Source organism: Maylandia zebra, linkage group LG3, assembly GCF_041146795.1.
Source record: "Maylandia zebra isolate NMK-2024a linkage group LG3, Mzebra_GT3a, whole genome shotgun sequence".
Lineage (NCBI taxonomy): Eukaryota > Metazoa > Chordata > Actinopteri > Cichliformes > Cichlidae > Maylandia > Maylandia zebra.
In genome coordinates, this window is record NC_135169.1 from 57819831 (window position 1) to 57845461 (window position 25631).

Here is a 25631-nt window from a genome sequence, read left to right on the forward strand (position 1 = left end):
TCTGTGATCCATCCCCATCAGAGCTGAGACACTCAGGACTGAACAGACTGCACAGTTTCTGTGACCGAGCCTCCAAAACACCTTCTTTGAAACCACTTATGATAGAAGGGCTTCATATTTGCAGCAGCACTACTACAGGTATTCAGTTTATTACAGGATGTGTTTGTTTCTTAGGACCAGCTCTGAGTGCACACTACCTAACATATACACCTTTCTGTTCATTACAAACCAACTACTCTGGATCATATGGCCAGTTGGCAGGAATGTTGCTGCAGGAAAACATCCCTGGAGATCACCATCATTGTCAGACTGACTGTGCCTCCTCTGTGCAGTGTCAAGATCCTCTCTAAATGAGTGTGTAAGTTAACATTTTCATTATTTTATTCCCTTTGACAAGACAAGTATCACTGATATTTACATTTACAACTACATATGTTCCCGTTTTCTGCTCTTCTTTTAAAGTCCTCAGCTATCCTGCTTCTGTGCTGCTTGCCACACATCAAACACTGGCCGGATGACAGGGAGGATCCACTCTGAAGTCACTGGACGTGATGAGGATCATATGGGACTTCATAGTTTCACAGAAACATTGTGCTCTGTGATTACAGGTTTTAAATGGACATAATGACTGCCTCTCTCTGATCAACAGGCTAAAGGATTGTTTTCATTGTTAGTGCTCTGTACAATGTATGCTTATTTAGTATTTCATCACAGAGCAAACCTTTATTTATTTAACATTTTTTTATTTTGTTCTAATGTTGAATTAACTGTGGGGATTTTTTTAAGTGGGCACTCGGGATGTCATATGACCAGAAATGTGGTAACTGGAATTCAACAGTATGGAAGAAAAAATCTGCTGAGAACGAAACACATACAAAAACCCCCAAGAAAATTCAAATTCATTCCATGTAATCCAATCTAAAACATTTTAAACTGCTGAACAGCAACACAAACAGTGTTAAAAAACAGTGTTAACAGAATGATTATGATGATTTTGTACCAAAGTTTCAGGTCACATGGCACACCTAGTGTGTAGTGTGGGGTATCAGCTGGTAAGTATAGGTTTTTTCATATTTGTGTCCTTAGAGTTTAGATAGATAAAGCCTTGTGTATAATAATTAGTCATAACCACAACTCAAAGTCAGGGACTAACTAAATTTGGGACTTTGTGTCTGAGCCCAGGTTAAAACAATGTGTAAAAAAGCATTTAGTGGCATGGCTGAACAATGCTGTATTGATACTTATTTATCCATGTTCACAAAAAGGACTAATGTGTTTATTTGATTATTTGCATGTGTTAAACTGTGTCACCACCTTAGGCTTTCATTTGAGTTTACTCACAAATCTCTATACAGTTCTCTTTTACCACTGTGTGGACTCTGTTTACATTAAAACATAAAAAAGAATGAGTAATAAAAAGATGTGTAGACAGATCAGAAGATTAAGTAGACCGATAGAAACAGCTGTTCAGCCATGTTCTAAGAAACCAACACAATTTAAAGGTTCAGGATTGTGGTTTTAAAAGTTGAATTTTCATGTATTTCATATGTTGCTCATTATTTTTTATTTAGTTATTTAATTTAGTTATTTTTCTTTATTCTACCAGTCCTTTTCAGAAAGAAGCTGTAAAATATGACTTAAGATTTTTATGTTATTTTCTATGACATACAAAACAAATTGATGTATGTAATACTATTAAACATGATATACACATGTGTATATGTCTGAAAAACATCATGCTGTATATTAAAGTTTGTATTTTCTGCAGAATGTTTGTTCATCTTTTAAGTTAATTTCAATTAGAAGAATATGAACTTTTAATATTCATTCAGAGGTTTTCTGACTCTAAATGTTCTTTTCTCATTTCTTAGGGTTTTCTAATTTACATTTAAAACATTTTCAGCTTTTTTCCAACTTCTGCTTCTGTGTAACCTTCAGCTTTTAGCAGTTCAGCACCTTTGTTTTCAGGTTAAATTCGTTTTGTTTGTTTTTTTTTAATCTCATTCAATATTTTTAACTCAAAATTCAGCAATTAATTCATTTCAGTGCATACATTCAGATTCAAGCATTCACACTGCAGTTTCTTCAGAAAATGCACTTTCTAGTTATTAGTGTGAATGCTTGAAAAGCATTCACAGTATTGTTATTCGAATCTTTATTATTATTATTATTATTATATTTTATCTATTCCGTACGTTTTTTGTAATCCTACTCCTTCAAAACCGTTCAACTTAGAAAAACCATTCAAACACCGTTAGATTCCTATTCTTTTGGACAACACTGCTTCTATTTTTCATATTTTTAACATTTATATTTTTAATTTTATTCAACTTTATTCAACAAAAATTTCCCAAAATTTCCCATGTATTTCAATGGGGAGAACCTTCAAATTCTCATTCAACTTATTCATTTTTAAACTCTTACTACTTCCACATACATTGACATAGAGCCACCATTCAAACTTTAAAACGAAGACAAGACATTCAACTATTCAACTTGTATTTATCTTTTCAATATCTATTATACTTTTTCTTCAGTTCCAGTTTAAGTTTCATGATGTTTTTTCACCCGTTTCAGAGTTTATAATGGGTGTGTATGGGACGGAATGTTGGGGCTAGAGTGAGGCAGCTCAACTGCTAGAGTGAGAGGAGCAAAAAAATTAATCTTAAAATCTTTTTTAAAACTGCTGCTGTGTCCGCAGCGTTTGCTCTACAGGTATGATTTTACCCTCAAAACGTAGCCATCGCTGTCCTCTTTCATCCAATGTGTTTACTATTGTCCTAGGTGTTATGGTTCTTTCGTAAATGTCACCAATGCACAGCCTCCTCCCTCCAACTCTTCCATAGACTCTAATGTTAAAATGGCTCAGAAGGTCCGTTTGAAAATCAGAAGAGCATGGTGTCTTTACACTGTCACCACGTCCATATAATAAACTCCACAGACATGAAAACTGAGAATTAGGTAGACTAGAAGCTGCTGTCGCTCACGGTGAAAGAATTTTGTCAATACGACTTTTACTTTTCATTTGGGAACGATTTGTTTCGGCCTGACTTTTCTGTTCATTTTAAGCAGCAAAAGTGAGGCGCATGTCTGTGTACGTGTGTATGGAGCCATTGGGTGCGGTCACTATAGCAACCAGGCTCACACCTGCCTGCTTAACGAGCTCTGCCTGCCACTGTGCCAAGATTCATCTTAAGCACTTCTCTTTCAACTGCTGCTGTGTCCACAGTGTTACAGCCATCATTTTACCCTCAAATTGTCGCCATTATTGTTCTCTTTCCAACACCGTATCTTTCAAAGCTCAGGCATTTAAACTTTTTAAACTGTGTGGATCAAAGTGGAGGGATCACATTTGAGTCATTCAGTGATTCAAAGAATATGACCTTTTAATATTCATTCAGATGTTTTCTGACTCTAAATGTTCTTTTCTCATTTCTTAGGGTTTTCTAATTTACATTTAAAACATTTTCAGTTTTTTTCCAACTCCTTCTTCTGTGTAACTTTCAGCTTTTAGCAGTTCAGCACCTTTGTTTTCAGGTTAAATTCGTTTTTTTTTTTGTTTTTTTTTAATCTCATTCAAGATTTTTAACTCAAAATTCAGCAATTAATTCATTTCAGTGCATACATTCAGATTCAAGCATTCACACTGCAGTTTCTTCAGAAAATGCACTTTCTAGTTATTATTATTATATTTTATCTATTCCGTACGTTTTTTGTAATCCTACTCCTTCAAAACCGTTCAACTTAGAAAAACCATTCAAACACCGTTAGATTCCTATTCTTTTGGACAACACTGCTTCTATTTTTCATATTTTTAACATTTATATTTTTAATTTTATTCAACTTTATTCAACAAAAATTTATAATGTATTTCAATGGGGAGACCCTTCAAATCCTCATTCAACTTACTCATTTTTAAACTCTTACTACTTCCACATACATTGACATAGAGCCACCATTCAAACTTTAAAACGAAGACAAGACATTCAACTATTCAACTTGTATTTATCTTTTCAATATCTATTATACTTTTTCTTCAGTTCCAGTTTAAGTTTCATGATGTTTTTTCACCCGTTTCAGAGTTTATAATGGGTGTGTATGGGACGGAATGTTGGGGCTAGAGTGAGAGAGCTCAACTGCTAGAGTGAGAGGAGCAAAAAAATTAATCTTAAAATATTTTTTAAAATTGCTGCTGTGTCCACAGCGTTTGCTCTACAGCCACCATTTTACCCTCAAAACGTAGCTATCGCTGTCCTCTTTCATCCAATGTGTTTACTATTGTCCTAGGTGTTATGGTTCTTTCATAAATGTCACCAATGCACAGCCTCCTCCCTCCAACTCTTCCATAGAGTATAATGTTAAAATGGCTCAGAAGGTTCTTTTGAAAATCAGAAGAGCATGGTGTCTTTCCACTGTCACCACGTCCATATAATAAACTCCACAGGCATGAAAACTGAGAATTCAGTAGACTAGACATTGCTGTCGCTCACGGTGAAAGAATTTCGTCAATACGACTTGTACTTTTCATATGGGAACGATTTGTTTCGGCCTGACTTTTCTGTTCATTTTAAGCAGCAAAAGTGAGGTGCATGTCTGTGTCCGTGTGTATGGAGCCATTGGGTGCGGTCACTATAGCAACCAGGCTCACACCTGCCTGCTTAACGAGCTCTCTCTCTCACTCTGCCAAGATTCATCTGAAACACTTCTCTTTCAACTGCTGCTGTCTCCACAGTGTTACAGCCATCATTTTACCCTCAAAACGTCGCCATCGTTGTTCTCTTTCCAACATCTTGTCTTTCAAAGCTCAGAGATGTCAACTTTTTAAACTGTGTGGATCCAAGTGGAGGGATCACATTTTAGTCATTCAGTGATTCAAAGAATATGACCTTTTAATATTCTTTCAGATGTTTTCTGACTCTAAATGTTCTTTTCTCATTTCTTAGGTTTTTCTAATTTACAATTAAAACATTTTCAGCTTTTTTCCAACTTCTTCTTCTGTGTAACCTTCAGCTTTTAGCAGTTCAGCACCTTTGTTTTCAGGTTAAATTCGTTTTTTTTTTGTTGTTTTTTTTAAATCTCATTCAATATTTTTAACTCAAAATTCAGCAATTAATTCATTTCAGTCCATACATTCAGATTCAAGCATTCACACTGCAGTTTCTTCAGAAAATGCACTTTCTAGTTAGTGTGAATGCTTGAAAAGCATTCACAGTATTGTTATTCTAATCTTTATTATTAGTGTGAATGCTTGAAAAGCATTCACAGTATTGTTCTTCTAATCTTTATTATTATTATTATTATTATTATATTTTATTTTTCCGTACGTTTTTTCAAAGCCTACTCCTTCAAAACCGTTCAACTTAGAAAAACCATTCAAACATCGTTAGATTCCTATTATTTTGGACATGACTGCTTCTAATTTTCTCATTTTTAACATTTATATTTTTAATTTTATTCAACTTTATTCAACAAAAATTTCCCATGTATTTCAATGGGGAGACCCTTCAAATTCTCATTCAACTTACTCATTTTTAAACTCTTACTACTTCAACATACGTTCACATAGAGCCACCATTCAAACTTTAAAACGAAGACAAGACATTCAACTATTCAACTTGTATTTATCTTTTCAATATCTATTATACTTTTTCTTCAGTTCCAGTTTAAGTTTCATGATGTTTTTTCACCCGTTTCAGAGTTTATAATGGGTGTGTATGGGACGGAATGTTGGGGCTAGAGTGAGGCAGCTCAACTGCTAGAGTGAGAGGAGCAAAAAAATTAATCTTAAAATCTTTTTTAAAACTGCTGCTGTGTCCACAGCGTTTGCTCTACAGGTATGATTTTACCCTCAAAACGTAGCCATGGCTGTCCTCTTTCATCCAATGTGTTTACTATTGTACTAGGTGTTACGGTTCTTTCATAAATGTCACCAATGCACAGCCTCCTCCTTCCAACTCTTCCATAGACTCTAATGTTAAAATGGCTCAGAAGGTTCGTTTGAAAATCAGAAGAGCATGGTGTCTTTCCACTGTCACCACGTCCATATAATAAACTCCACAGGCATGAAAACTGAGAATTCGGTAGACTAGAAGCTGCTGTCGCTCACGGTGAAAGAATTTTGTCAATACGACTTGTACTTTTAATTTGGGAACGATTTGTTTCGGCCTGACTTTTCTGTTCATTTTAAGCAGCAAAAGTGAGGTGCATGTCTGTGTCGTGTGTATGGAGCCATTGGGTGGAGTCACTATAGCAACCAGGCTCACACCTGCCTGCTTAACGAGCTCTGCCTGCCACTGTGCCAAGATTCATATTAAACACTTCTCTTTCAACTGCTGCTGTGTCCACAGTGTTTGCTTTACAGCCATCATTTTACCCTCAAAACGTAGCCATTGTTGTTCTCTTTCCAACACCGTGTCTTTCAAAACATTGAGATGTAAACTTTTTGAACTGTGTAGATCCAAGTAGATAGATAACCTCCTAACTGACCCATAGAAATACATTGTTTTCAGTCAGGAGTTTGTCTCAACAGCAGAAAAGACCCCACCTTTTAAATTACTCCTGTGACCACATTTTTGACAGCGGGAACATAAAGAACATGCTGTTGTGTAGAAAAATTCCTCTGGATCTCCATGGTTTAAAAGCTGGCTTGACAGGAATTACAATTTTGGATTTAGAAGCAGTTTTTCCAACAGATGCCATTAAGCAGATTTGAAAGGGGTCACAGAATAATAGTGTCATTATCCAGAGTCTGTGACTCCTTGTTTATATTTAAGTTTATTATTATTATGGGATTTTGTGCTCCTTTTTCACATTTCATGTTCCTATGTTCTGTGTTCCCTAGTCTGTGTTAAGTTTGTGTGGGTTTTGTTCTGTCGGTGTGTTTCCTGTTTTACGTTGAAGGTCCGTGTCCAATCTCAGTGTGTTCAGATTACATGTCAGACAATCATGTCTGATTACTCCCAGCTGTGCCCTCCTTCTGTGTCTCATTCCCTCGTTATCCCTCTGTGTATTTAAGCCTTGTGTTTGCGGCTGGTTCATCTGTGTATCGCCCTCCGTTGCCCTGTGTGGCTTCCCTATGTTTTCTACATCTCCCTGCATCTCTGTTTCATGTTTGTTTTTGCTTAGCCTTTTCCAGTTTAGGTTACTCTTAGGTGTTTTTTGTACACCACGTTCCTGTTTGTTTTGCCTTCGTGTTAATAAAGCTCGCTCTCTACTTAAGCAGTCTGCATCTTGGCTCCGTTAATAATTCAGACAAATAGTATGTCAGTAGTTAGTGTAGGCCAACTGAATAGAGCATTCTGATTGCCCTGCTAAATGCAAGCTGATTGTGTATTGGTGGACTTGTCTTCTGCACACAGGTTTTTCAGATCTGGAGTCAGTTGATGACTTTAAAATAATCTTTTCTGACTGGATAATTAAAGCTCTCAGCATCTACCTGTCTGTAGTTAATTTCCCCACCTTTTAACTAACGTTTAACTAATCTAATCTCATTTAATGTTTCTGTTTATAGTCTGTATAGTTTATCTCCCCACGAATACACTCAAAGTAGTCTTAAAATAAAACCCACAAAACAGTTCAAGATTTAATACTTTTTATTTGCTCATTTAATGCCAGTTGCCCTGTTTTTCTATATGTCACTCATTCGCTTATACTTGGGAGAAAAGTACCAATTTGTACACTAGTATAGTGTATTTTTTTCCCTCTATCTCTCTATGTCTGTCACACACACAGACCAACACACAGACATGTATATGCTCATTAATGCTGTTCAAACTGATGCTCAAATTTCCAAGCACCACCTGAACGCCTCATCTGTTTTTAACCCATCACTGGACCAACTGTCGTCATTCCGCTTTGCTCTCTGCTGTGGTAAGTACAATACAATCAGTACTGCAGTGTTTTATTTTTATGATGGTAAAAATACGTTTGACATTTAAACTCACATATCAAGTCCAACAGAGTTCAAAGAATAAAGAAAGAAAAAAAAAAAAGAATAACCTTCGCTATCATTTATACAGGTTTATGATGTTTTGCTGTTAGCAGCAGTGCTAACGCTAGCTTCAATGCTAATGCTAACGCCAGCTATAGTGCTAACACTAGCCTTAGCAATTGTTAACTGACAAAAAGAATATTCCTGTGAAATCCCTGTGATATTTATTGGCGGTCACTGAGACAAAAGTAACAAATGAGCTTCATTATTGCCATTGTGGCTCAGTTTTAACAGTAAGAATGCTAACGCTAGCTGCAATGCTAACGCTAGCTGCAATGCTAACGCTAGCTGAAATGCTAACGCTAGCTTCAATGCTAATGCTAATGCCAGCTATAGTGCTAACACTAGCCTTAGCAATTGTTAACTGACAAAAAGAATATTCCTGTGATATCCCTGTGATATTTATTGGCAGTCACTGAGTCAAAAGTAACAAATGAGCTTTATTATTGCCATTGTGGCTCAGTTTTAACAGTAAGAATGCTAACGCTAGCTGCAATGCTAACGCTAGCTGCAATGCTAACGCTAGCTGCAATGCTAACATTAACTGAAGTGCTAATGCTAGCTGGAATGCTAAGGCTAGTAACAGTCTAACAGTCTTACATAAGTGGCAATACTTCAGGTAATTAGTTTGAATTATAAAATGGCTGCTGTGTCTTTTAGTGTGCTATATTATTCTATAACCTGCTAATTATAAGTTCAGTGTATCATGTCGTGTGGGCTTTGTATTTCTGTTAGTCTGATAACACTGTACAGACAACTAACATATTATTTCTCCTCTTACACTTTCAGGAACTTGACTGACATCTGTGCTTTGCCTGGTAGGTGTGCACATACTGTAAGAGAAGCAGACCAAAATAAAAATAAAAAATCTGAATAATATAAACTGTAAAGTGATGGGTTCAAAGTTTTTGCTAGACCTTTTAAACACAATTTTATAACAAATACACACAAGTGCAGCTTAACAATTGGGCTAAATATTTTTTTTCGTATATTTTTGTAGTCACACTACATGTGATTAGTTAATGATTCACTCAATCATATTTGTATTTAAAAATATTATTGCTGAATTTAATTAAATATTTATTATTTTAAAAAGTGCCCAATTATGCAACTTTTTGCACATGGCAGCCGACAACAGTTTAGCTTGAATATTTGTTTTGTCCTTTTTCAGTAGTCACAATTAGTTCATACAATTACCATGTGATATTATTTTAATAAAATTATTATATTTTTCTTGTTTTTTTGTTCACAGTGTGTAGAAGAAGAAGAACAAGGACCAGATCTCCAGTCTTCTCTCTCACATCCCAACCCCCAAACCCCTCTGTCCTCTGTCTTGCTCCACCTGTTGTCTCTGCCTTCTTTCCATCTGTATTTCACTCTGTGGTTTGTGAGAAATTTTGCCAAACCAACAATCCTTTTGCGGTTTGATTTCAAAGCCGTGTCTCTCCTGCTCTGTCTGTTCTCTCTGCTAAATTTTCTCTCTACCTGTTTTTCACTCTTGGCTTGCTGCTGAAAAACGCCAAGCCAACAAAACAATAAAGAGTGCATATTTTGCCTCAACCTATGAACAAACTGAACAAACAAAGAAAAATCTGCGGTTTGATTTCCAAGCCGTGTCTCTCCTGCTCTGCCTGTTCTCTCTTCTAAATTTTCTCTCTACCTGTTTTTCACTCTTGGCTTGCTGCTGAAAAACGCCAAGCCATTAAAGCAATAAGGAGTGCATATATTGCCTCTACCTGAGAACAAACAAAGAAAACTCTAATTCACGGTTTGATTGTGATTTCCCAGCCGTGTCTCTCCTGCTCTGCCTGTTCTCTCTTCTAAATTTTCTCTCTACCTGTTTTTCACTCTTGGCTTGCTGCTGAAAAATGCCAAGCTAATAAAGAGAGTGCATAATATTCTCTTGACTGAAGAACAAACTGTCAAACGAAAGACAACTGTTTCTGACAAATAAAAACTGAAATATAAAGACAAAGAGAACATCTCCTGGTGTGTGCCACTCTTATTTTATAAACATATTTTCTAAAGCCTAAGAAACACAGGTGTGTGAAAATGCCAAGGAAGCAGAAAAAGTCACAAGCTGCAAAACAACGCTGGAAGAAGTTCCATGAGTTTCACAGTGTACCAATATGTGAACAGGCTGAGTTTGATTTTCCTCAGAGCTCTGCAGAAGACAGTGTGTCTACAAAGACCAATGCTGATGGTGTCAAACAGGCAGGTCAACATGTTCCTGCACATGTACAACAGGTATCTTATGCTGATGCTGTAAAGAGTGGACTGCAGCATGAATTTAATGAACAACATGAGGTGTCATGTGACCCACAGGTGGGTTATGCTGATTTTTTGAAAAGAGGCTGTCACAGTGATGTGGCAGGACCATCTCATGCAGAAAGAATGAACCTTGAAAATCAGCCATCTGTTACACAGGTCTGTGCATCTCACAGCCAGGCTCATCCCAAGTATGGAGACTCCAGAAACAAGCAGTGCACATGTAACTCACTCACATTTCTTGCATTCCTTCATGAGAATGAAAACATGACTACAGCTGACCTTAATCTGGTCTTGGATAAAGGTGATGTGATGTACAAAGAGGCCAAGAAAAGATTTCCTAAAAATATTCATTTGGCAACCGATGAGCTGCCAGACAAAGTTGATGCTCGCTGGTCTATGTATGATGTCGACATGACACAGCCTTCCCGGTATGGGACATTTGAAGAACCTCCAGAGGAAGCAGTAGATACCTTTCTCAGCTTAGAAGCAGGACTGAGCTGCCTGTTGTCAGATGTGCAGTATGCCTTACTGATTATGAGTGGATTGTGTATAGCAGTGTTCAGATCCACATCAAGCAAATATGGTTTCTTTGATCCACACTCCAGAACACCCAGTGGTCTTCCTCTACTACTACAGTCACGTAATCGTGGTACAGCAGTGATGCTGAAATTCACACTCCTCAGTGACATGATTAAGAGGATCCAAGATTCTTATGAAATGATGGAGATATCACCTTCTTGTAACTATGAGCTGAAGCCTGTGCAGTTCTACAGTATGAGCACAGTCAACCTGAGTGATACTATCACAGACACAGTCTGCAGACCAACAGCTGCCACTGCTGTGGCACCTACTCACTCTGATGCAACTGTTGATGAAGCAAACCCCTCTTCTCCAAGGAGAAACACAACCACTGATCTGACTGAGAACATCTTTTGTCAAATGGTGAAACAAAAAGAAGACCAAATGACTCAGTTCACATCATATGAAGATCAGAATGAACCTCCTAATATACCAACTGAACAACTATGCAGTGAATTAAGTTTCCTTCCATCAAGTGATGCTTTTTCATGTCAATCAAATGCTGCCATAACAAATGTTGCTGCCTGTGACCTTTCTGATATAGTTTTACAAAAACTGAAAAAAGTTAATAAACAACAAAGGAACAAAATGAAAAGAAGATTAATGGCATCAGAGAAACCCAGAAATAAGAGAAAAGAAAACCAAAAAAGGAAAGAACAACAAAAGTATGCTTCAAATAAAAATTACAAAGAAAAGAAAAAATCTTGCACAAGCGAGGCATATAAAAACAATCCTGAAGTCAGACAGAAAAGACAACAGTATATGAAAAGACGTTACTGTGAAAATGATGAATTCAGAAAGAAACAAAAACAATATGTTAAAAAACGTTTTTCTGAGAATGCTACAGTTAGAAAGAAACAACAACAATATATTAAAAGACGCTACTGTGAGAACGATGAATTCAGAAAGAAACAACAACAATATATTAAAAGACGCTACTGTGAGAACGATGAATTCAGAAAGAAACAACAACAATATATTAAAAGACGCTACTGTGAGAACGATGAATTCAGAAAGAAACAACAACAATATATTAAAAGACGCTACTGTGAGAACGATGAATTCAGAAAGAAACAACAACAATATATTAAAAGACGCTACTGTGAGAACGATGAATTCAGAAAGAAACAACAACAATATATTAAAAGACGCTACTGTGACAATGCTGAATTTAGACAAAAACAAAAAAACTATATCACTAAAAGGTATCAAGAAAACCCTGAATTCAGAGAGAGACAGAGATCTCGAGTGACTCAGCGTTATGCACGTGATGACGCATTCAGAGTAAGACACAGACAACTAATGAAACAACTAATGCGAGACAGGTATCAAAGTAATCTTGCCTTCAGGATTATGCACAATATGAGATGTGCAATGAAAATAAAAAGGAAATACAGATGGGTGAACAGACAAACCCAAGAGAGTGACAACAGTGTGATTAACGAGGCCATATCTGTGTTCAAATCACAAATCAAAGCTGGACCATCATACCCATGTACTGTATGCTTCAAGGCTTCATTTCCAAACCAAGTACGACCCTGCAGAAGGTCAAATTATGTCAAAAACCCACATGTGGTTGCAACATGTTTGACAGGAAAGTTTGTTCATGTTTGTGATGAAAACTGCAGAAATGAGCAGTGCAATGTTCCCGATGAGAGAAAGAGAGAGTGGATTTGTCACACCTGCCACGATCATCTTAAAAATGGATCCATGCCAGCACTTGCTGTTGCCAATAAACTGGATCTTGCTGATATTCCAGCTGAACTTTCTGATCTCAACATACTGGAGAGACATCTCATAGCCAAGTGCATACCATTTGCCAAGATCATTCCTCTTCCCAAAGGCAGACAAAGAGCAATTAGAGGAAATGTGGTCTGTGTCCCATCAGAGGTACAGGAAACTGTTGAAACACTACCTCGATTGAGAATTAATTCTCAGGTCATGAGAGTAAAATTGAAGAGACGCTTGTCTTACAAAGGTCATCAGCTGTTTCAGACTGTAAGCTGGTCTAAACTTGTGCAAGCACTGCATAAACTCAAGCAGATTCATCCACAGTATAAGGATGTGAGCATCAGAGATGATGCTGAGCTGTGTGATCCAACACTTCCTGATGAAGATGATGATGAAAACATGAATGAGGACGATTATGATGAGGCTGATTTAATGGAAATTGACAGCTGTGAGAAAAATGCACTGAGTGAAGCACAAAATAAAAATGAACAGGATATTGACATGTTACCCTGTGATGGTGAACAATCACATGAACAGATGAGAGATGATTCAGAGCAAGAAGATGGACTGACTAATGGTGGTTTTGCACTCGAGTCCTGTTTGCAGCCCCCTGATGTGGCTGAGGAGATATTATGTTTCAGTGAAGGAATCTACTCTGTTGCTCCTGCAGAGAGAAACAATCCAATAAGTTTTTTCAAAACACCTAAACTGGAGGCCATGGCCTTCCCTGTGCAGTTTCCTACAGGCCAAAACACACTTGATGAAAGAAGGCTGATCAAAGTATCCCCCAGTGGGTATTTCAAATCAAGACTTTTCTGCATTGATGATCGTTTTGCCAAAGACACAAACTATTTATTCTTTGCACAGTTTGTGACTGAAATACACTTGGCTACATCCAGCATGACAGTACAGTTAAGGAAGGCAAAGCCTCTGACCAGAGATGGTAGAAAAATAACCTCAGGCATGTTACAAGATAAACATGAGGTGGAGAAACTGGTGCGAAATAAAGATGCAGTGAGATTCATGCAGCCTCTGAGAGGAACCCCAGCCTATTGGGAGAAAACAACAAGAGATCTTTTTGCCATGATCAGACAGTTGGGAACTCCCACGTTCTTTTGCACATTTTCAGCTGCTGAAATGCGCTGGCCTGAAGTGATCGAGGCAATAACAAGGCAGCAAGGTGAACAAGTGAATTTTGAAGGACTCGATTGGTCAGCAAAGTGTGACATCCTGAGAAGCAATCCTGTCACAACAATGCGCATGTTTGACAAGAGAGTTGAAGCATTATTCAGAGATTTACTCTTATCTCCTGCAGAGCCACTTGGCAAAGTCATTGACTACTTTTACAGAGTTGAGTTTCAGCACAGAGGAAGCCCACACATACACTGCCTCCTGTGGGTAGAAGGTGCTCCTGTGTTTGAGGAGGATGATGAGCAAACTGTTCTTGATTTTATAAACAAATACATCACAGCTCAGCTGCCTGATCCACATAAACAACCTGAACTGTACAAAAAAGTAACAGAAGTGCAAAAACACAGTAAGAACCACACAAAGACGTGCTTTAGGAGTTTAAGCTCCGGGTGCCGTTTTGGTTTTCCCAAACCACCCTGCAATGAGACAATGATCACAAGACCCAGTGAGGATGATGCACTGGAAGTAGAAACGGCAAAGAACAAGCTCAGACCACTGAACCAGCTGCTGAATGAACCTGAAACTGCTTCCATGAGTTTAGAGCAGCTCTTGGAAAGATGCAAGTTGACACATGCAGAATATGAGAGATACCTGAATAAAATGAACATGAGGAGTACGATCATACTAAAGCGTGATCCAAAAGACTCTTGGATAAACGGCTATAATCCACATCTGCTTGAAGCCTGGAACAGTAATATCGACATAAGCTTTGTTTTAGATGCTTTTGGTGCTGCAAATTATTTAATGAAATATATATCAAAAAAAGAGGGCGGGCTATCTGAGTACCTGAAAACTGTCATTGAGAACTCCCATAAGGACAGTGTAAATGAGTGCGATGAAATGAGAGCCGTCATGCAGGCATATTCAAAGAAGCGAGAGATCAGTGCACAGGAGTGTGTTGCTCGTGCATGTGGTCTTCACATGAAGCAATGCTCACGTGCTGTAATATTCATTCCAACTGATGATAATCCTGTGAAAATGAGTCGTCCCCTGTCAGTTCTGGACAACACAACACCTGAGTCTTCCAATGTTTGGATGACATCTTTGAATGACAAATACAAAGCCAGACCTGAAACACCAGAGTATGAGGAGATGTGCATGGCAGACTTTGCTGCTACTTGCAGGATTGTCTATGGCCAACAGAAAAAAGGTAAAGATGTTTTGCCCCTTCTCAATGAGATGGGGTTTGTGCAAAGGCGCAAAAACAATAAGCCTGCTATCATCAGATTTCACCGCTGCTCACAAGAAAAACATCCAGAGCAATATTACGGAAGACTGCTTAAACTGTACCTTCCTCATCGTTCAGACCACGAACTGAAAACACCATCGTTGCCAACCTATCAGGCTTTCTATGGTGCTGGCTGTGTACAGCTACCAGGTACTGACCATCTTGAGTACGTGCAACACATTGTCAAAAGAAACAGAGAAAAATATGAGAAAAACAGTGAAGAGATCGAGAGCGCTGTTGAGGAATATGAGCAGAACAGAGGTGTGACTGACGAATGGTGTAATCTGGCACCTGAATCAGATCTCGTAAGGTTGCCACTTGTCGAACAAGAAAGAGAGCGAGACAATGAAAATGAACAGGAAGATGTGCCCGACTACAGCCGTCAGGCTGATGCTTCAACAGAAGTCAGAGCCATCAGGGAACCCCCTGCTATTGATCCCACATTGTTACGTCAGATGTTTCAAAATCTGAATAAGAAGCAAGCCTGCATATTTTATGCAGTTAGAGACTGGTGCATTAAAAGAGTCTGTGCTCTAAATCCAGAGCAGTTTTTCTTTTATATTAATGGTGGTGCTGGAACAGGAAAATCACATCTAATCAAATGCATCTACTCAGAAGCATCTAAGATACTGAGCAAAGTGCCCAGATATGCAGACGACGTTGACATATCAAAACCCACCGTCCTGTTAACTGCTTTCACTGGGACTGCAGCTTTTAACATTTCTGGAACAACACTGCATTCTCTTCTCAAGCTGCCTAGAAGCTTAAAACCTCCCATTCAGGGACTTGGCAATCAGCTGGATGAAGTCAGATCAGAACTTTTGAATGCTGAAATAATCGTCATTGACGAAGTGTCTATGGTGTCAAGACATCTGTTTGCATATGTAGATGCAAGACTCAAACAGATCAAAGGGACTCGGAGACCCTTTGGGGGCATGTCAGTCATTGCTGTCGGAGACTTCTATCAGCTACCCCCAGTGCGACAGTCTAAACCTCTCTGTGTGCACGACCCGTCTGAGATCGACCTGTGGCGGGAGCATTTTCAGATGATCACTCTGACTGAGATTATGCGTCAGAAAGATGATGTTGTCTTTGCTGAGATGCTGAACAGAATTCGTGTAAAAGGAAAGTTGGATGAGCTTTGCGAAGCAGATAGAAATTTGTTGTTACAGGCCATAACTGAACCAGCCCATTGTCCGACTGATGCATTGCACATTTTTGCAACTAATAAAGAAGTGGATGCACACAACTCTTCAACACTGGCTCTGCTCCACACTCATATCATTGACATCCATGCAGATGATTATAGAAAAGATCCTAGAACTGGCAGAATGGCACTTCAAGACAGACCATTGAAAGGAGGTAAAAACGAGTTACCAGACACACTGAAAGTTGCAGAAGGAGCTCGTGTCATGCTCACCAGAAACATTGACATACAAAATGGTTTGGTTAATGGAGCTTTTGGAATACTACTTAGAGTAGTTTACTCTGAAAATGACCAACACATCATCAAGCTTGGACTTAAAATGGATAATGAGACATCTGGAAAGAATAACCGCACACCAGCAGACGATATGGTGTACATTGAGAGAGCAGAGGAGAATCTGAAGCAGAAAGGAGTGGTACGAAGACAGTTCCCAGTGAAGCTGGCCTTTGCATGTACAATACATAAGGTACAGGGTATGACAACTACATCAGCTGTTGTCTCTCTTAAGAGCATTTTTGAGCCCGGCATGGCCTACGTAGCTGTCAGTAGAGTGACGTCTCTCAGTGGACTGTATCTTCTTGATATGGAGGAGAAAAAAATATTCACCAACCCAGAAATCACTGCAGCGCTTGAGAACATGAGACAAGCCAACCTTGATGACATGATGCCTCTTCTACACGTGAGGCAAACACTGAGCAGGTCAGAGGTTTTCACCATTGTTCATCATAATACAGAGGGACTGCCAGCTCACATTAATGACATCAAAAGTCACCATGAATTGTGTCTAGCAGATGTTTTGTGCCTAACAGAAACACACCTGCGGGGCTCTTTTGTCGCAGAGAGTCTCAACTTGGAAAATTACAATTTGTTCAAACGCAACAGACACCTGTCCTACACAAACTTTCCCCAGATGGCAAACAGAAGTGGTGGTGGAGTTGCTGTTTATGTGAAAAGTGACATTCAAGTGCATGAAAAACAGTACATCCATAATGTAACTGACCTTGAATTTCTGGCTTTAAAGGTTGAAGCACCAGTCAGTGCTCTGATTGCAGTTGTATACAGACCTCCAGACTACACTCTGAGGCCATTCCTGAAAAACCTGGTAAGCCTATTAGACTCATTGGAGATCATGGACTGTCATCCCATCATAGTTTGTGGTGATTTTAATGAGAATGTTTTATCCAGTGCAAACAAACCAATCCTGGAGCTGTTTGAGTCTAGGGGATACGCACAGGTCATCACTGCCCCTACCACAGAGAAGAAAACACTGCTTGACCTAATTTTCATTTCTCAGTCAGATCGATGTCTCCATTCTGGAGTCATGAAGACCTACCATAGTTACCATGACCCAGTATACTGTGTATTGTCCTGTGATGATTCATGATCTAGATCTTTGAATACAGTAAGTAATATCTATATTTTTGAATGACTTAAGAAAGTAGAGCGATATTTAAAAGTTGACGCTCTGCATTGCAGTATAATGGTTGAATTGTTTACATAAAATACAATTACATGAATTAAGTAATGATATCAGTAAAAGATGACAATTTTATTTATTACAGAAAATCTAAAATTCACTAACAGTAACCTATAAATGTCAGAAAAATCAAATATAGCAGTTTAAAATGAATAGTGTAGGCATATCCTCTCTGCAGCCAGGCTTCAACATCCTGCCAGGCTGCCCCAGTCTCACTGTGGCTGGGAGGGAGGGAGGGTGGACCAGAGGATTGCCTACACAACACATAAATGTTCAACAGCTTCTTCATTGTTTCTGAGAAAACAACAATGACTAAAGGTTGCTTTTTAAAAAAACAAACAAACCTAATTACAGCAATAATGACAGTTAAGCCACTTTATGTGTGCCTCTATTTTGAAATACTATTTACAAAAATGTTATTATTTTGGTTTGTTATAAACTTTAAACTTTTTCAAAAGTATACGATTATATTTTTGGACCAATTTTACTATGAAACATAAATTTTTATGAGCTTTTATCATGTTTCGGCCAGTGCAATCATCAGGGTGGGTCTGGGTTGATAACTGCACATTTCTGGCCAGAAATGTTTCAGCAGTGTTACATAAGTAGTACATATGTAACACTTGCTTTCTGTTACCAGCTGATACCCTACATTTGTATAGACATTGGATAGTGTGAGGTTGGGAGTTGAGTGGGGGGGGGTTTACGGTGGGAGCTGAGGGGGGGGGGTGTTAGGTTTCCTTTTTTCTTTTTCTTTTTTAAGAGAGACACAGTCCTCCTGTGTCTTCTCCAAGCTTCACATGTAAGATCCAACAGTGTGAAGCACATAGCAGCTAGAAACTGTAATGCCACAGATCAGAGAGGCTTCATCATCACCATCTTCATCGCCGTACGATCAGAGCGTGAGACTTCACATCTGGAGCACAGGAGACATTCTGTGATAAGTCCTCCTTCTAGCTTGTCCCACAAGCAGTCGGTGAGATTTACTCACAACAAAAAGGGTTAATGACATAATTTCCATGAAAACATGTATTCATTCTTTGTGAAGTGTTTAAATTGTGTTTTCACTTGACCTTAGGAGTGTTAGAGTGTATTGTAATGTCTGTACTCAGGTGTTTCCCTCTGTGATCCATCCCCATCAGAGCTGAGACACTCAGGACTGAACAGACTGCACAGTTTCTGTGACTGAGCCTCCAAAACACCTTCTTTGAAACCACTCATGATAGAAGGGCTTCATATTTGCAGCAGCACTACTACAGGTATTCAGTTTATTACAGGATGTGTTTGTTTCTTAGGACCAGCTCTGAGTGCACACTACCTAACATATACACCTTTCTGTTCATTACAAACCAACTACTCTGGATCATATGGCCAGTTGGCAGGAATGTTGCTGCAGGAAAACATCCCTGGAGATCACCATCATTGTCAGACTGACTGTGCCTCCTCTGTGCAGTGTCAAGATCCTCTCTAAATGAGTGTGTAAGTTAACATTTTCATTATTTTATTCCCTTTGACAAGACAAGTATCACTGATATTTACATTTACAACTACATATGTTCCCGTTTTCTGCTCTTCTTTTAAAGTCCTCAGCTATCCTGCTTCTGTGCTGCTTGCCACACATCAAACACTGGCCGGATGACAGGGAGGATCCACTCTGAAGTCACTGGACGTGATGAGGATCATATGGGACTTCATAGTTTCACAGAAACATTGTGCTCTGTGATTACAGGTTTTAAATGGACATAATGACTGCCTCTCTCTGATCAACAGGCTAAAGGATTGTTTTCATTGTTAGTGCTCTGTACAATGTATGCTTATTTAATATTTCATCACAGAGCAAACCTTTATTTATTTAACATTTTTTTTATTTTGTTTTAATGTTGAATTAACTGTGGGGATTTTTTTAAGTGGGCACTTGGGATGTCATATGACCAGAAATGTGGTAACTGGAATTCAACAGTATGGAAGAAAAAATCTGCTGAGAACGAAACACATACAAAAACCCCCCAAGAAAATTCAAATTCATTCCATGTAATCCAATCTAAAACATTTTAAACTGCTGAACAGCAACACAAACAGTGTTAAAAAACAGTGTTAACAGAATGATTATGATGATTTTGTACCAAAGTTTCAGGTCACATGGCACACCTAGTGTGTAGTGTGGGGTATCAGCTGGTAAGTATAGGTTTTTTCATATTTGTGTCCTTAGAGTTTAGATAGATAAAGCCTTGTGTATAATAATTAGTCATAACCACAACTCAAAGTCAGGGACTAACTAAATTTGGGACTTTGTGTCTGAGCCCAGGTTAAAACAATGTGTAAAAAAGCATTTAGTGGCATGGCTGAACAATGCTGTATTGATACTTATTTATCCATGTTCACAAAAAGGACTAATGTGTTTATTTGATTATTTGCATGTGTTAAACTGTGTCACCACCTTAGGCTTTCATTTGAGTTTACTCACAAATCTCTATACAGTTCTCTTTTACCACTGTGTGGACTCTGTTTACATTAAAACATAAAAAAGAATGAGTAATAAAAAGATGTGTAGACAGATCAGAAGATTAAGTAGACCGATAGAAAAAGCTGTTCAGCCATGTTCTAAGAAACCAACACAATTTAAAGGTTCAGGATTGTGGTTTTAAAAGTTGAATTTTCATGTATTTCATATGTTGCTCATTATTTTTTATTTAGTTATTTAATTTAGTTATTTTTCTTTATTCTACCAGTCCTTTTCAGAAAGAAGCTGTAAAATATGACTTAAGATTTTTATGTTATTTTCTATGACATACAAAACAAATTGATGTTTGTAATACTATTAAACATGATATACACATGTGTATATGTCTGAAAAACATCATGCTGTATATTAAAGTTTGTATTTTCTGCAGAATGTTTGTTCATCTTTTAAGTTCATTTCAATTAGAAGAATATGAACTTTTAATATTCATTCAGAGGTTTTCTGACTCTAAATTTTCTTTTGTCATTACTCATCTTTTTATTATTTACATTTTAAACATGCTTAGCTTTTTCCAACTTCTTCTGTGTAAACATCAGCTTTCAAAAGTTCTGCACTTTTATTTTCAGGTTAAAAATTCTGTATTTTCCAGCTCATTCAGATTTTTAACTTAACATTCAGCAATTAATTCATTTCAGTGCATACATTCAGATTCAAGCATTCACACTGCAGTTTCTTCAGAAAATGCACTTTCTAGTTATTATATTTTATTTTTCCGTACGTTTTTTGAAAGCCTACTCCTTCAAAACCGTTCAACTTAGAAAAACCATTCAAACATCGTTAGATTCCTATTATTTTGGACAACATTGCTTCTATTTTTCTCATTTTTAACATTTATATTTTTAATTTTATTCAACTTTATTCAACAAAAATTTCCCATGTATTTCAATGGGGAGACCCTTCAAATTCTCATTCAACTTACTCATTTTTAAACTCTTACTACTTCAACATACGTTCACATAGAGCCACCATTCAAACTTTAAAACGAAGACAAGACATTCAACTATTCAACTTGTATTTATCTTTTCAATATCTATTATACTTTTTCTTCAGTTCCAGTTTAAGTTTCATGATGTTTTTTCACCCGTTTCAGAGTTTATAATGGGTGTGTATGGGACGGAATGTTGGGGCTAGAGTGAGGCAGCTCAACTGCTAGAGTGAGAGGAGCAAAAAAATTAATCTTAAAATCTTTTTTAAAACTGCTGCTGTGTCTGCAGCGTTTGCTCTACAGGTATGATTTTACCCTCAAAACGTAGCCATGGCTGTCCTCTTTCATCCAATGTGTTTACTATTGTACTAGGTGTTATGGTTCTTTCATAAATGTCACCAATGCACAGCCTCCTCCCTCCAACTCTTCCATAGACTCTAATGTTAAAATGGCTCAGAAGGTTCGTTTGAAAATCAGAAGAGCATGGTGTCTTTCCACTGTCACCACGTCCATATAATAAGCTCCACAGGCATGAAAACTGAGAATTAGGTAGACTAGACATTGCTGTCGCTCACGGTGAAAGAATTTCGTCAATACGACTTTTACTTTTCATTTGGGAACGATTTGTTTCGGCCTGACTTTTCTGTTCATTTTAAGCAGCAAAAGTGAGGCGCATGTCTGTGTACGTGTGTATGGAGCCATTGGGTGCGGTCACTATAGCAACCAGGCTCACACCTGCCTGCTTAACGAGCTCTGCCTGCCACTGTACCAAGATTCATCTTAAACACTTCTCTTTCAACTGCTGCTGTGTCCACAGTGTTACAGCCATCATTTTACCCTCAAATTGTCGCCATTATTGTTCTCTTTCCAACACCGTATCTTTCAAAGCTCAGGCATTTAAACTTTTTAAACTGTGTGGATCAAAGTGGAGGGATCACATTTGAGTCATTCAGTGATTCAAAGAATATGACCTTTTAATATTCATTCAGATGTTTTCTGACTCTAAATGTTCTTTTCTCATTTCTTAGGGTTTTCTAATTTACATTTAAAACATTTTCAGTTTTTTTCCAACTCCTTCTTCTGTGTAACCTTCAGCTTTTAGCAGTTCAGCACCTTTGTTTTCAGGTTAAATTCGTTTTTTTTTTTTGTTTTTTTTTAATCTCATTCAATATTTTTAACTCAAAATTCAGCAATTAATTCATTTCAGTGCATACATTCAGATTCAAGCATTCACACTGCAGTTTCTTCAGAAAATGCACTTTCTAGTTATTATATTTTATCTATTCCGTACGTTTTTTGTAATCCTACTCCTTCAAAACCGTTCAACTTAGAAAAACCATTCAAACACCGTTAGATTCCTATTCTTTTGGACAACACTGCTTCTATTTTTCATATTTTTAACATTTATATTTTTAATTTTATTCAACTTTATTCAACAAAAATTTCCCAAAATTTCCCATGTATTTCAATGGGGAGACCCTTAAAATTCTCATTCAACTTACTCATTTTTAAACTCCTACTACTTCCACATACGTTGACATAGAGCCACCATTCAAACTTTAAAACGAAGACAAGACATTCAACTATTCAACTTGTATTTATCTTTTCAATATCTATTATACTTTTTCTTCAGTTCCAGTTTAAGTTTCATGATGTTTTTTCACCCGTTTCAGAGTTTATAATGGGTGTGTATGGGACGGAATGTTGGGGCTAGAGTGAGGCAGCTCAACTGCTAGAGTGAGAGGAGCAAAAAAATTAATCTTAAAATCTTTTTTAAAACTGCTGCTGTGTCCGCAGCGTTTGCTCTACAGGTATGATTTTACCCTCAAAACGTAGCCATGGCTGTCCTCTTTCATCCAATGTGTTTACTATTGTACTAGGTGTTATGGTTCTTTCATAAATGTCACCAATGCACAGCCTCCTCCCTCCAACTCTTCCATAGACTCTAATGTTAAAATGGCTCAGAAGGTTCGTTTGAAAATCAGAAGAGCATGGTGTCTTTCTACTGTCACCACGTCCATATAATAAGCTCCACAGGCATGAAAACTGAGAATTAGGTAGACTAGACATTGCTGTCGCTCACGGTGAAAGAATTTTGTCAATACGACTTTTACTTTTCATTTGGGAGCGATTTGTTTCGGCCTGACTTTTCTGTTCATTTTAAGCAGCAAAAGTGAGGTGCATGTCTGTGTCGTGTGTATGGAGCCATTGGGTGCGGTCACTATAGCAACCAGGCTCACACCTGCCTGCTTAACGAGCTCTGCCTGCCACTCTGCCAAGATTCATCTTAAACACTTCTCTTTCAACTGCTGCTGTGTCCACAGTGTTAAAGCCATCATTTTACCCTCAAAACGTCGCCATCGTTGTTCTCTTTCCAACATCTTGTCTTTCAAAGCTCAGAGATGTAAACTTTTTAAACTGTGTGGATCCAAGTGGAGGGATCACATTTTAGTCATTCAGTGATTCAAAGAATATGACCTTTTAATATTCATTCAGATGTTTTCTGACTCTAAAGGTTCTTTTCTCATTTCTTAGGGTTTTCTAATTTACAATTAAAACATTTTCAGCTTTTTTCCAACTTCTTCTTCTGTGTAACCTTCAGCTTTTAGCAGTTCAGCACTTTTGTTTTCAGGTTAAATTTGGGTTGTTTTTTTTTGGTTTTTTTTTAATTTCATTTAATATTTTTAACTCAAAATTCAGCAATTAATTCATTTCAGTGCATACATTCAGATTCAAGCATTCACACTGCAGTTTCTTCAGAAAATGCACTTTCTAGTTATATTTTATTTTTCCGTACGTTTTTTGTAATCCTATAACTTCAAAACCGTTCAACTTAGAAAAACCATTCAAACACCGTTAGATTCCTATTCTTTTGAACAACACTGCTTCTATTTTTCATATTTTTAACATTTATATTTTTAATTTTATTCAACTTTTTTCAACAAAAATTTATAATGTATTTCAATGGGGAGACCCTTCAAATCCTCATTCAACTTACTCATTTTTAAACTCTTACTACTTCCACATACATTGACATAGAGCCACCATTCAAACTTTAAAACGAAGACAAGACATTCAACTATTCAACTTGTATTTATCTTTTCAATATCTATTATACTTTTTCTTCAGTTCCAGTTTAAGTTTCATGATGTTTTTTCACCCGTTTCAGAGTTTATAATGGGTGTGTATGGGACGGAATGTTGGGGCTAGAGTGAGACAGCTCAACTGCTAGAGTGAGAGGAGCAAAAAAATTTATCTTAAAATCTTTTTTAAAACTGCTGCTGTGTCCGCAGCGTTTGCTCTACAGGTATGATTTTACCCTCAAAATGTAGCCATCGCTGTCCTCTTTCATCCAATGTGTTTACTATTGTACTAGGTGTTATGGTTTTTTCATAAATGCCACCAATGCACAGCCTCCTCCCTCCAACTCTTCCATAGACTCTAATGTTAAACTTGCTCAGAAGGTTCGTTTGAAAATCAGAAGAGCATGGTGTCTTTACACTGTCACCACGTCCATATAATAAGCTCCACAGGCATGAAAACTGAGAATTAGGTAGACTAGACATTGCTGTCGCTCACGGTGAAAGAATTTCGTCAATACGACTTTTACTTTTCATTTGGGAACGATTTGTTTCGGCCTGACTTTTCTGTTCATTTTAAGCAGCAAAAGTGAGGCGCATGTCTGTGTACGTGTGTATGGAGCCATTGGGTGCGGTCACTATAGCAACCAGGCTCACACCTGCCTGCTTAACGAGCTCTGCCTGCCACTCTGCCAAGATTCATCTTAAGCACTTCTCTTTCAACTGCTGCTGTGTCCACAGTGTTAAAGCCATCATTTTACCCTCAAATTGTCGCCATTATTGTTCTCTTTCCAACACCGTATCTTTCAAAGCTCAGGCATTTAAACTTTTTAAACTGTGTGGATCAAAGTGGAGGGATCACATTTGAGTCATACAGTGATTCAAAGAATATGACCTTTTAATATTCTTTCAGATGTTTTCTGACTCTGAATGTTCTTTTCTCATTTCTTAGGGTTTTCTAATTTACATTTAAAACATTTTCAGTTTTTTTCCAACTCCTTCTTCTGTGTAACCTTCAGCTTTTAGCAGTTCAGCACCTTTGTTTTCAGGTTAAATTCGTTTTTTTTTTGTTTCTTTTTTAATCTCATTCAAGATTTTTAACTCAAAATTCAGCAATTAATTCATTTCAGTGCATACATTCAGATTCAAGCATTCACACTGCAGTTTCTTCAGAAAATGCACTTTCTAGTTAGTGTGAATGCTTGAAAAGCATTCACAGTATTGTTATTCTAATCTTTATTATTATTATTATTGTGTGGATGCTTTAAGCATCCACACTATTGAGTTCCTGTTTCTCTTTATTGTGTGGATGCTTTAAGCATCCACACTATTGAGTTCCTGTTTCTCTTTATTCTTTATACTTTATTATTATTATTCCAGTTGCTTCCGTACACTTTTTGGCACTTAACTACTTCCACAATTTTCAGCCGA

The 25631-nt window shown here is 37.5% G+C and overlaps 3 long non-coding RNA genes across 3 annotated transcripts; all 3 read left to right on the forward strand.

The window, feature by feature from the left end:
- The first annotated feature begins 217 nt into the window (after nt 1-217).
- On the forward strand, nt 218-1717 carry LOC112430861 (uncharacterized). The gene is made up of 2 exons (XR_003022211.2): nt 218-358; nt 463-1717. It is a non-coding gene; the product is annotated as an uncharacterized LOC112430861 (long non-coding RNA).
- Nucleotides 1718-8252: 6535 nt separating this feature from the next.
- LOC143416880 (uncharacterized) lies at nt 8253-9970 on the forward strand. Its single transcript, XR_013097138.1, has 2 exons — nt 8253-8808; nt 9243-9970. It is a non-coding gene; the product is annotated as an uncharacterized LOC143416880 (long non-coding RNA).
- An 8435-nt stretch (nt 9971-18405) lies between these two features.
- Nucleotides 18406-20465, forward strand: LOC112435003 (uncharacterized). Its single transcript, XR_013097108.1, has 3 exons — nt 18406-18933; nt 19050-19153; nt 19258-20465. It is a non-coding gene; the product is annotated as an uncharacterized LOC112435003 (long non-coding RNA).
- The last annotated feature ends 5166 nt before the right edge of the window (nt 20466-25631 follow it).